Source organism: Delphinus delphis, chromosome 8 (assembly GCF_949987515.2).
Source record: "Delphinus delphis chromosome 8, mDelDel1.2, whole genome shotgun sequence".
NCBI classification, from domain to species: Eukaryota; Metazoa; Chordata; class Mammalia; order Artiodactyla; family Delphinidae; genus Delphinus; species Delphinus delphis.
This window is the reverse complement of record NC_082690.1, coordinates 95,414,880-95,428,085: the sequence shown is the minus strand read 5'-3', so window position 1 is coordinate 95,428,085 and position 13,206 is coordinate 95,414,880. Positions and strand designations below refer to the sequence as shown.

Genomic DNA, 13,206 nt, shown 5'->3' with positions numbered 1-13,206 from the left:
TTGGTAGCACACACCTTCCCTTGTTAGAATGTATGCTTAGAAAGGCATGGACTTGGGCTTCCCTGGTGGCGCAGTGGTTAAGAGTCCGCCTGCCGATGCAGGGGACACGGGTTCGTGCCCCGGTCCGGGAAGACCCCACATGCCGCGGAGTGGCTGGGCCCGTGAGCCATGGCCGCTGAGCCTGCGCGTCCGGAGCCTGTGCTCCGCAACGGGAGAGGCCGCAACAGTGAGAGGCCCACGTACCAAAAAAAAAAAAAAGAAAAAAAAAGAAAGGCATGGACTTGCTTTGTTCACTGCCGTATTCTTAGTGTCTAGAGCAGTGCCTGGCACATGTGGGTCCTCAATTCCTATGTCTGAATGAATGAATAAATGCAGGAAGAGTGGGAAAAGAGAAAACAGACACAGAACAGTAGAGACTCAGCAAATCAGAGAAACAGACAAAGTCGGAAAGATGGAGAAAGACTGAAGGAGAGAGACAGGGAAAGAGACAGAAGAAGAGATACGGGAAGGGACAGACAGACAGACTGAGAAAGGTCTGCTGGGGAGACAGGATGGTATCAGGGGATGGCACAGGGGTGCACAGGGACGGGGAAGGGGGGAGCAATTGCTGACTTGTCACCTGGGCAGTTCTGATGTCAGCGGGACAGTCTCTTGTTCAGAGGGTTTCCTGTATATTTCTGTTATTGGCCCAGCTTGTCCTGTAAGAGAGAATATTCAATTATTCTAGAAAGGCTATAAGGAGCAGCCCCATTCAAGAAGCTGCTTATGGGGCTTCCCTGGTGGCGCAGTGGTTGAGAGTCCGCCTGCCGATGCAGGGGACGCGGGTTCGTGTCCCGGTCAGGGAAGATCCCTCATGCAGCGAAGCGGCTGGGCCCGTGAGCCATGGCCGCTGAGCCTGCGCGTCCGGAGCCTGTGCTCCGCGGTGGGAGAGGCTGCAACGGTGAGAGGCCCGCATACCGCTAAAAAAAAAAGAAGCTGCTTATGAACACCCGATCCCCCTTCGGACACGCACGTTCTGGGCCAGTGCCTTGCTGATCTGGGCCCGTTAGCGCTAATGAAAAGCTCTCAGCACCTGGGGCACTCCAGCTGGGGAGGCCCGCACTCCATGCCCGCCTTCTGCCCAGATGGCAGCTCCCGGGTGCCCTTGCTGGGGCCGCATGGGGAACCACATCTTCAAGAGACTTAGGGTTTCTGGCATGGGCTTCAGCTATGCTGACACGCTACTGCATGTGGCTGATGAACGGGGAGAAGAGGGTGGGTGTGGTGGCCCATACAACTGGATGCCCCCTGGATGCCACCTGGGCGTCTGCACTGATGCCTCAGCAGAGAGAGTGCTGGCAGAGCGCCGTAAATCGAACACCCGCCCCAGAAACTCTGACTCCCAGGGGAGAGAAATTTGATGCTGGAAAGTGTGCCTTAGGCTTTGCATAAGGATTTGCCAGAAGGCTCCTTTCCTCCTTTCCACTGCCAGCTCCCAGCAGTGGGAATGGGGGTGTGATTTCAGCAGTCAAACGGGCCCAGATGGAGACGCCTGTTCTGTCACATGTGTGGGGAATTCCATAGCCGGCTGCTGCTCAAACACTGGGCTAGAGGACATTTCCAGGGAAAACCTGAGGTCTGGGGGAGCTTGGGCTGCAGTGGGCCTTCCCATGGGCAGGAAGGGGGAATTTCTGCATCTTGGGTACCTGTTCAGATTTCTTCCCATTACCATCAGTGGTGGGGATGAGGGGCGGTAGGTGAAAGAGTCCTCTCCCTCCCTCCCTCCATCCCTCCGTCCTTCCCTCCATCCCTCCATCCATCCATCCACCCATCTGCTCAGCAACTCCTACCTTGCGCTGGGTGCTGTGTTAGGAAATGGAGATACAAACAAGCACGAACTCAACACTTGGGTGGCAGTGGGGGTAGGAGATTGGGGGAGGCAAGGGAAGGGATGATAATAGGGCTGGGGGCCCACAGGAAGGAGGACAAACTCTCCACTGGTGTAACTCCACTGGTGTAACTTCACTGGGGGCAGTTAGGGAGTTTTCACTGGGAAGGGGACAGTGCAGGGGAGTAAGTTTTGAGGGAGTGTAGATGTGGGGATGGGCAGAGGTGGGGAAAGGCAGGAGAAGGGGCCCCCTGAGAGCTCTCTGAGGCTCCAGGAACTGGTACCCCACTCCCGTTTAGCCTAAACAGACACACGTGGCAAGTCTTCAGCTGCCTGCCTCGGTATCTGCTGTATGGCTTTGGGCTGTATGCTTACATGCATGAGCTCATTAAATGCCAGGAGCAACACTAGGAAGTAGATATCATACCATCACCTCCATTTTACAATGGGGAAACCGAGACCTGGAGAAGGAAGTGACTTGTCCATCATCACACAGCTAGTAAGTGATGGACCAAGAAGCCACACCCAGCAGTCAGAATCAAAGCCAGCTTTCGTGGAAAGGGCTGCATTCACTCCCATGATATGGTGAATCCTCAAGACAGATCTGCAGGGTGGACTATTGCCCCATTTTATGGAAGGAAACTGAGGCTTAACTGTGGCAAAGCGGCTGCACCCTCTTGAGATCCGAGGCTCTTTCTAAAACTCCAGGCGAGATGTTAGAAAAACTGTGTTGGGGGCCAGGAGTGGGGAAGAGGGCAGAAGCCCAGCTGCATCTGAACAGTGACAGATCCCCTGAAATTGACCCCGGGGGTGTGGAGAAGGGAGGACACTGTCACTACCAGGCAGGACACTGCCACCTGGGTGGACATCTGGGGGGAGAAGCCCCCGGGGTCTAGGCAAGGCCCAAGGAGCTCTGGGCTGGAACTCTATCCAGGGATGGCTCACAGGGCAAGATGAAGCCAACTCAGGGTCCTTCCTAGAGCTCGGGTTTCTGTGGCCTAAGGAATGGAAGCCCCAATGTCTAGTTCAGGAGATGCACCCCACACCCAGCCCCAGGGCTCAGGGAAGCAGGGAGGGGGTCATAGTTTTCTCTTACCCCCGTTCTTCCCCTGCCCCGTCCCAGCCCTGGTGCCCCCAAAGCACCATCCTCTGCCCAGCATCTCAGGCTGGTGGTCATCTTGAGTGTGACACAAACCACCTTCCTCTGGACACTGAGGCTGGGATGAGAGGCCTGGGTGATGCAGAAGGCTCACCCGGGGGCGGGGAGGAGGTGCTGAGCTCCGCGTGAATCTCCAGCGTCTCTTCACCTCCTCTTCACCAGGATGCCCCCTCCCTGATTGTTTTCTCACCCAGTGAAGATCTACACTAAGGGGAAGCTGGGAAAGGACGGCCTGGGAGATGCCTGCCAGCTCAGCCATCACCACTGCTTCTGCACAGTCTGGGACGGCACCTGCCCTGGCCAGCACCCTGGAGGCCTTCAGAAAATCACTACTCTCCCTGAGACGCTAGGTGCTCCTATGAAAACTGTGATTCTCAGTTTTGAAGCCAAAGGTGGTTGTAAGAATTCATGAAGTGAAGCGATATGATGTGAAAACTCTTGGAAACACTGTTCCCATGGGGAGCTATTATCCGCATCCTCATATATTGAAAATAGGTGGACGCCCAAACCATGTTCACTGGTTATCAGTGGAGGCGGGCGTGGGGCAGACCATGGACATCTGGCTTGGTCAGGATGGATATAAATATCTTTCCTTTAAATGGCCCCAAAGTCAAATCAGTTGCTCCAATTTTGTGATAATTGAGCCTAATAGTAACTAGTAGTATTGAGCATTTACCATGTACCAGACTCTGCTAAGCATTTCTCCTGCATCCTCTTATTTGATCTTCACTTAGGAGGTAGGTATCATTATTATCCCATTTTACAGATGAGGAAACTGAGGCTCAGTGCATATAATTAACTGGCCTGGATTCATTCATATGGTTAGTAAGACCACCTGGCCATGAATCAGGCCTAAGTCTGCTAGACTCCAAACCAGAGCACCTGATAAGACATTGATCCATGGACGTGGCACAAGAGAGAGGACGCCAGAAAGAGGGGGCGCTATGCCCCAGTCTCCAAAGTTTCCAACCCAGTGCTGCTCTGCCCTGAGTCAGGCGACCAGGCAGTGTCCCAGTGAGCTGGCTAGCATCCTCCCCCATGCCAGCTGGAGGCCTTTGGGGGATGACCCCATCCTGCCATCCCTTGACAGATGGGAGTCCTGAGGCCCAGAGAGGGGCAGAGACCCTCTGTGTGTGAGGTCACGCAGCACTGCTGCATTCTCCTCTGCAGGCCCCTGCCTGGGCCAGACAACTTTATTAATCCTGTCAATCCCACTGCCCCAGATGGCGGCTCAGTCCCATCTGCATAGAGCAGGCCCAGGAGGGGTTCTCTGATTAAGAAGAACAGCTCAGTTCATAAATCACTCCTTTTACTTTCACCGCCCCCAGGCCCCGGGCATGCTTTCTGGAGAGAGAGAAAAGAAGGCAGGTGGACAGGGGTGATGGAGAAGCCCCCATCGGAGGGAAGCAAATGTAGACCTGGGCTGGAGGGAGCCGAGAAACGTCTTGTCTGCACTCTGGCCAGGTGAGGGCGCTGGGTGCAGGGAAGAGCCTCAGGGGGTCCCAGGGGAGCGGCCTCACCTGGGTCCCAACCAGTACCGGCTCTGCCCCCAACAAGCTGTGAGACGTGGGCCAGCTTCCTCACCACCTGCGCCTCCATCTCTCCATCTGTGAGACGGGCATTCTCAGATCTAACTCCCAGGGTCACTGCGTGGATGGAGAGATGGTGTAGGAAAAAGCACTTGAGCGGCTGTACGTCCAGTTCCTTCCTTCCTGTGCACGCCAGGCACCTGCTAGTGCCAGCACTGGGCTGGGTCCAAGGCACGGAGACCAGCGGCTTCCCTCCCTCAAGGACTCACTAGAGCCTACTGAGAATGAATAACCCGGTGCTCAAAGAGGAGTGTGAGCAGACACCTCAACCAAGGGCGTGCCGGGCAGGAAGGGAAACAAGTGCCGACTGCCTGGTGGGGCTGCAGGGGGAGCCTAGAAGCTGGGGGGCCTGTGTGTGGAGGACAGGGCAGGGACCGACATTTACTGAGCCTCAGTGAATACTGCAAGCCATTGTGTTATGGGCATTTACCTATAATGATCCTCCAAAGAGATCTGCAAGTTATCAGTAGATAAATCACCATCGTTCCCTTTTACAGAAGAGGAAAGTAAGTCTCCAAGGGGCTAGGAAGGCCCCAGAGCCAGAACTGACGATGATTCTTGTCATCAGGTTCCGAGCTGAGCGGGGGGGGGGGGGCGGGGGGGGGTTGGGGGTGGGAAGGGAGAACTTATTTGGAGCTGGCGGTGCCTGCTGGGCCTCATCCCAAGATACACGGTCTCATAAACAAGCAATTGGCCCGAAATCCTGGCGCGCCTGGTGATAGCACGGACACGGGGACATGGACACAGCTGATGGGGGATAACATCTAATTAGGCTCCTGGGGGCAGAGCCTGTGGTGGATGTAGCGGATCCTAAGTGACAGCCTTCCCCGGCCTCCACACTGGAAGCAGAGTGGCTGCGGCGTCTGGGAAAGCACGGTCTGTAGTCTGTGAGCAGAACCAGGTCTGGGCACTGCATGTTCCTGCCGCAAGCCCTCTCCTCTGCCATCAGAGAATCTTCAAAGAAGGAAGCCTTAGTGAGGGCTGACTCCAACTCTCTTTTTTCCACACTGGGGGATGCTGAGGGCCAGAGAGTGGAAGGGTCTGGCCCAAAGTCACACAGCAGCGTCAGAACCAGGAACTCCTGATTTTAAGCCCACTGCTCTTCCCACCACTCAAGGCAGCCCACTAAGACAAACGTCTTAATTTATTTTGACTTCTGAAAGCATTTTACACAGATTATTTTATCGAATCCTCCCAACCACCCCAGGAGATAGGCACTCTTGTTTTATACATGAGGAAACTGAGGCTCAGAGAGATGAAATCCCTGGCCCAAGGTTGGAGAAATTGCTGGGACAAAGCAGGGTTCCCATCCTTCTGCCCTGGCCGTCCTCCAGAGGTGTGGCCCGGGGACTCTGGGCTGCTGGTCCCCAGAGTGACCCTTGCCACAATCCTTGCCCCCTGCCCCATGGACCTGGACTGGACTCAAGCCACGGAAGGCGCTCATCCCCGACACTTCCTGGGATGGGTCCATGGCTCCATCCTCCTGCCTTTGCACTGAGATGGTCCATTTGCAAAGGCCTCTGGGAAGGCTCTGCACCTTCCACCAAAAGCTGGTGGGCAACCTGGCTGCTTCCATGGGATCCAGAGAGTGTCCACCCCACGGCCTCTCTGGATCAGCAAAGAACAAGTTCCCTCCCAGCCAACCGTTATTCTGTGGCAATTTATATCAGAAAACACTTCCTTTTTATGTTCTTTCATTCATTCCCCATTTAGTGAGCACCCTTGGCCTTTGGGGGGAACCCACAGCCCCGGGGGACCTGGGTCTGGGGGATCTGCCAGTATACTGTGTCTGCAGCTCCTCCCATGCTAGGAAATGTCACTGTGTCCCCAGCCTCCAGGCAGCCCTCTCCCCAACGTGGGTTCTCCGCCCAGCCTGGCACAGGAAGCGGTGACTTCAGGCAACACCTCTGCTTCACCTGGCTGAGTCTGTCTCATTATTCTCCAGGGGGCCTCCTGGAAGCTTTTGTTAGTCTTTATGCTAACCAGAGCCTGCAGCTAGTTAGCTCTTACTGTATACCTGGCCTTGAACTAACGGCATACAGAACCTCACAAGAATCCCAGGAGGTGGGTCTGCTCCCCGCCGACCTGTGATTGAATCAGGCTCAGAGACGATGAGCGGCCTGCCTCAGGTCACTCAGCCAGGCTGCAGGGGTCCCCTGGCCTGATCCCAGAGCTGAGCTCTTAGCAAGGGTCTCTCACTTTTCCCCCAACCCTACATAAGATAAAAGACATAGGATTAAACCAATTATATTAAAATATGGTTACAAGAATATTTAAAAAACATTTGTAAAATGCAAATACTTCTTTATCAACCTATTAAATTCAAGATCCAGTGATGGGTTCGATAACTATTGAAATCTGCAACAGTTTTGGGGTGCTATGAAAGTATCTGCTTCTATATATTGATGGCAACGTGACAAGTACAGCTAATGGAGCTATGGCTTGTTGCCTGTGATCATAGTTGGAGGAAATGCTCAATTTCAGTTAGATGTTAGTGAAAGCAAAGATATAATCTTCTCCCCCAAGTTCACCAATTCCTCAAGTTCCATGTCGTCCACGGACCCTGGGATAGGCACTCCTGCCTTAGACATAGCTCATCCCTGACAGTAACGCCCCACCCCACTTGCGGCTCATCAATCCAGTTTGTCACTCACAATCTCCATCCCTCCCTCCCTGAAAGGGAAAGAGGATGCCCTTTCCCCTCAGCCCCCACCCCCAGCAGAGGGGCAGAAAGTTTACAGCAGGAGCAAAGGGGACCATAGGGGCAGGGAAGAGGAGGGGTGTCAGAACCCTAAACTGACCATAGCCACACGTGGCCACCTTCCTGCCCAGGGCAGGCATAGGCAGCTTGGGTGGAAGTGGAGGCCAGGGAGCCAGCCAGTCTGAGAAGCCCCTGGGGAGTCTGTTCAGCCCTCGAACTTCCAGGTTCCAGCCCTGAGATTTGGATTCCGTGGGCTCAAGGAGAGGCCTACCGGTCGGTCTTTCCTTCTGATCCATCCCTGGGGGGTGGGGGGGGAGTCTACACTGTCAGGTTCAAAGACCTCAAGGTGAGAACCCCCCTGAGGACTATCTGGAAGGCCAGGGCTCCAAGCAGGCTGAAAATCATGCTCCCCAAATCTAGGAGGGTAACCATGGAACCAGCCAATGGCTGTGTGCCAGTCAGATGCCCAGCGTCCCTCCCCCATCACCCCGGGCAGACAGAGCCCAGGTTCTCCGACGTGACCCAGCCTCCAGCACGTGGCTCAGGGCCTCCTCCCAGCCTCCCCATCTTCTGCCTTCCCTCCAAGGGAAGAAAACTGAACGATGATTCCACGCCACTGGCCTCCTGCTGGGACCAGCCAGCAAGTGTCTGGATTGTCTGCAGTGGAGATTTTAATTCCCTGGAAATCCTCCTGCCTCTGAGAAGAGCCTGGGGCTGGGGAGAGAGGCAGCAGTCTTTTCTGTTTCCCCCAGGGGTTTGAGATGGAATGAAATATAGGAGAGGAGGTGCTTTGCGAACTGAAGAGCAGAGTCCAGGTGGAGATCAGAAGAAACTTGCAGGACTGGCCTCATCCCCTCGGGCTTACTTCCTAAGGGGGCACTCACAGGATGAAGTGGAGGGGGGAACAGGCCAGCCTTATGGTTTGCTGGTGCATCTGTGCTGGCCGGAAAGGGAGGCTGCCCGAGAAAGTGACTCAGAGTCACCCTCATCCTGCAGCCAAGGAGACTGGCGTCCAGAGGGGAAGGGACTTGCAGCAGAGCCAAGGACACACAGCAGAGTCAGGGCTGGACGGCACTGTCCAGACTCCTAGCCTGGGTGCCCCCTGCCATGCCTGAGGGCCGGCCTCAAAACGCATCCCAGGCGACGCCAGGCCCCTGGGAAAGGTGAGTGTGGAGTCAGCGGCCGCAGCCACTGTATACTCACACCGGGATCGGAGGGGACAGGGCCAGGGAACACTGGATGTATCCTTAGCACTTACCGTTGCTGGCAGACCTTCTCCACCAGACATAAGCCTTTGGTGGCCAGGGCTGTGTCTCCCACTTCCTCTGAGTCCCCTCAGGGCACACAGGGGGTACTGGATGGAATATTATCAATATAATAACTGCTACTGCTTTGCGTGGGCCAGGAGCCGTGCTGAGCACTGTTCCAACGTCACCTGAAATGGGTGAATTATCCCCAAGTTACCTGGGAGTACACGGGGGCCCAGGGAAGGTGAGCGAGTTTCCCACAGTGGCCCAGCTGGTGAGAGCAGCACTGGGGTTCAGACCCCAATCCAGACAACAGGCCCACAAGACGGAAGCAGGTGAAGAGAACAGGCTGGCAGGCACGAGTCCTGGATTCGAGTCCAGACTCTTGAAAACTGGGGAGAAGCCTGCCCTTTCTCTGACCCTCGAGACCTCTGGCTGTTTCCCACGGTGACTGCATCTATAAGCCCCGGTTGGGAAGCAGAAGCCCCCAGCCCTCCCTCCCACTCGCTCTTGCTTCCCACGGTTCATCCTTCTTAGGGCTGGAGCAGCAGGAGACCCTTTGAAAGACTTGGTAATCCATCCCAAAATATGCAGGGCTGTTGCTGGGGCAACCTGGCTGCCACACAGCCCAATTTAAATATTTAATGGCTTCGCGGGTATTAAGGGGCCCTGGGAACTGGGCGGGAAAGGGCACAGGTTTGAACCGGGGTAAGGGGGCGGGGAGCCGGGGCAGCTCCTGCCAGAGCAGCCCCTCCCCCATGAGCCCCATCAGAGAAGGGTGCCTAGGGCTCCTGGCTTCTGTTGCTGTGCTTAGTGTCTGAAAGGATAAAAACAGGAGCCCAGGCAGTGAGTGAGACACGGAATTCCACTGCAGGGGTATTGGGAGGGGAGAGGGTCCAGGGGAATCTCTGTTGCAGGTGGACTATTTTTCTTAAGTGCCTACAGTGCGGCGGACACTATGCTAAGGTCTTACATTCTCTCCTTTGAGCCTCACTATAATCCTATAAGGCAGGCATACTATTGCTCCCAATTTACAGCTGAGAACCGGGATCAGAGAGGTGAAGCGACTTGCCCAAGGCCACACAGCTGCTGAGCGGCAAACTTGAACCCAAGGCCGGGTGGCTCCACAGCCAGTGCTCTTTTAGCTACATCTATCAGGAGCCAGGCCAGAAACATCGCTGCTAGCTAATACCTGTAACAGCGGGCATGTATGAAGTCCTTTCTAAGGGCCAGGCACTGTGCTAAGGGCTTTACAGGCTCTAATTCACTTAATCTTCACCACTACCCTGTGAGGGAGGCGCCCCCATTTTACAGATGTGGAAACTGAGGCCTCGAGAAGGGAAGTCAGACACCAAGATCACAGGGAAGTGGGGAAGCCTGTATTCCAGCCTCAGCAGGACACTCCAGAGCGGGTATTCTTCATCTAGTTCTTAGCCCAAATTTAGAAAGTTGTGTAACAAAAACAACAACAAATAAATAAAGATCCAATTTAAAATCCTTTTTCACCCTCGTGCTTTGTCCTCATCCTCCCAAGATGGATAGGGCGGCAAGAGGAAATCCTTCCAACTGCTTAGTAATAAAGATGAGTCGCCTTGAGCTTTCTTGGCTTCAGCCACTTGCTCTACACACAAGACATGGGCACATGGACAACGATGTAGACACAGCCTTGCAGACACACAGACACATGCATAGACAAACATATAGTACACAGACACTCGTACAGACATCCAGGCAGATACAGGTACACACATAGGTACTTACACAGGCACACACACACACACACACACACACACGCAGATGTGGCCTCCGGTCGCTTTCTGCCTGATGGAACTGACTACAGTGTCAGGAGAGAGAGAGAAAAGACATCAAAAGTCATTTGGCCAATGCCTCTGCCAACCTCAAGACTATTTGAAACGGCCGCACTGATCTGATCTTATTCTTAAAGATCTTCAGGAAGGAGGACGATCCCCATAGCCTCATTCTGATGTCTCCTTCTGAAGTAGGGAAGTTCTTCCTGGCATCTAACCAAATTCCCTCCTGCTTTACATTAATCACAATGCAAGTCCTGACATCGGTATTCTGCTTACAGCTCCCAGAGCCCTCCTGTTTCTATGCTCTTGCTTGACCCCCATAGCCATCCAGCAAGGCAAGCAGAGCAGAGATGACTATATAGTATTTTATGGGGAGTAGGGCCCAGAGAAGTTAAGGAGCTTGCCTGAGATGACACAGCTCCCATTGGAGCTGGGCTTCAACCCAGGTATGTGCTGCTGATTTCACGGCTCCTTGAACTACACCAGGTGCTATCAATGTCCCATGGATTTCACTTTGTCTTCTCCTGTCTGCAGTGAGCCTCCTTGGATCTCAGCCTGTCAGTGTTCAGCGAGGGGACGGCACTGGCCCTGGCTCACATCCCTCCTGCCTGAGTGATGCCGTGGTGCAGCATGGGGGATGGGGGCGTCTCAGAGTTGGGTGATCCTGGAGTTGCCCCACGCAGAGGCGACCGCATCCTCCCTCCCCAGAAAGGAGTTTTCCCGTGCTGAGAGCAGACTGGTGAGGCTGTCCTCTCCTTCTCAGAGCGTCCTCCACCCCATGGCAGGCTCCCTCGACTCCCCAGGGACCAGGAACTGTCCCCAGAGCAGAACCAAGCCACGCCCCGAGCCTTACGCCCACAGGGCGCACTGCCCCACTTGCATTTGCTTGGTAGTAAATATTAGAGACACTGGGTCTTCCCAGGGCAACTGCAATTCATTCTAGTCACCTGGCCCGAATTAGGGAGGCCACAAGCCCTTGCCATAAACGGAATGACGACAGGTATTTGGAGCTCGAGTTAAGGAGGAAAAACAATGGAAAAGCAGAGAGACCATGACTGAGAGTCCTGCCTGGCTTGAGAAGATCCTGAGAGGAAATGAATCAAAAGGAAGATCCGGGGCCGGGGCCTGAGTAGACGAACAGGCAGGAGTCAGAGAGACCTGTTTTCTTTCCTCCCCATAAAATATCATCCCAGCTGCTCCTAGGAGCCCTCAAGAAAGGTGTGGGCAGGGGTGGGGGTAGGGAAAGGGCTGGGCTTAGACAGACACAGGAACCGGGCTCAGACAAAGGGAGTGCTTCATCCTTCCACAGAAGCCTGTTCACCAGCGCCACCAAACATCGGTGACTTACAGGCCAGGAAGGATGCTGGCAATCCCACCAGGAAGCCGCAGGGATAAGCAAGTATTTGGACCTTACAGGGCCCCAGGAGAGAATTTCTATTTCCTTCTGACAAAATAATAACTAATAATAAAAAATAAAACTTCTCCAGGCCTTTGTTTCTCCATCTGTAGAATGGGGCAGAAAGCCCCACCTTGTTCATCTAATGGGCCGGTAGTGTCTGGGCAGCCCTGGGCAGCCTGCCTGCTGCAGGCTTGGCCCCTCTCTGAGGCTCTAGTGGATGACTGATGACCCATGCAGAGCACATTACAAGCCGAGGATGTGCCCTTGGATTAGTCTGCTGTGCCTGGAAGGCCTCTTCTCTTCTCTGCTGAGGCCCAATAGCAGTTAGAAGGGGCGGGGAGTCTGGTGTGCAGTTTGGGTGGATCTGAGCCAGTCCCGGCTTCTGCATCCCTGGGGAGGGGCGCAGGGTGGCTCTGATGGTGATGATCAGAGTTAACACTTAGAGAGTGCTTACTGTGTGCCAGGCACCATTCTAAATGCTTCCTATCTATTAACCTCTAATTCACAATAATCTATGAAGTGGGTACAATTAGTATGCTCATTTTACAGATGAGGAAACCGAGGCACAGAGAAGTCAATTAACTTGCCCTGAGTCATACAGCTATTAGACTAGCATTTGAACCCAGGCAGGTAGTTCCAGCATCTGGGCTTAGAGGGTGTCCAAGATGTCCCGAAGTTTGTGGGGCAAACCACGGAGCTCTCCAGAATTAGGAAACCCACTAGAAAAGAGTGTTGCAGTGGGAACTGGGGGCTCAGGGTCTGGAACTTGCTCTGCTGCTAACTAACCATGTGACGTCGAGCAAGTTACTTGCCACCCGCCGGCCTCCGGGGCTTCTCTGCAGAGGCAGCTTGCAGAGTGGCCAAAGGCATCAGAATGGCTGGGTGGAACTGTCTCCCCGACTCGCTACCTCTGTGGCCTCGGCCCCTCTGAGCCTCAACAAACGTGCGATCTTGCAGGTCCTGTGAATGTGGATGGGACTGTGCTCCACGGAAAGCTCTAGAAGTGGAAACTTTTGTTGTTTATTCGGAAGCCACGCCTTTTGCTCATCCACAGTTTCGTGGCTCCCAGCACCAATGCTGAGCAAACACCTGGGTGTCATTGGCTCCGCTTTGGGTAGAGAGTACTCACTTACCGTCCTTTTAGAAATGGAAATGGTGGCCTGAATATTTGATGAGCAGACCTCCTCATTTAAAAATGTAAATACAGCCCGGTCTGTAGCCTCCAGAGCTAAATGTCAGCAAAATAAAGGGGTCGGGGCTTAAGAAGGCCCCGATGAGACAAGGACACTGGGGGCGGAGGGCAGGTGGTCTCGCCCCTTGTGAACGCTGATCTCAGGGTGCATGGGGTGTGTCTGAGCGTGGCGGCGAAGGAGGCCACACAGCCACTCACACGCGCTTCAGCTGCCCTGCAGACCACACAGATCAATGGTGCC

The 13,206-nt window shown here is 54.4% G+C and overlaps 1 protein-coding gene across 2 annotated transcripts in view; it reads right to left on the bottom strand.

Moving 5' to 3' along the window:
- Positions 1-13,206, bottom strand: part of TSPAN18 (tetraspanin 18) — a 181,800-nt gene that overhangs the window by 25,784 nt on the left and 142,810 nt on the right. The window contains exon 4 of one of the 2 annotated variants that reach the window (XM_060018756.1): positions 620-698. The exons of the other annotated variant lie outside the window; for it this stretch is intronic. The gene's annotated coding sequence lies outside the window, so the exon portion shown is untranslated. The remainder of the gene's footprint in view (positions 1-619; positions 699-13,206) is intronic. 2 annotated transcript variants of the gene reach the window in all.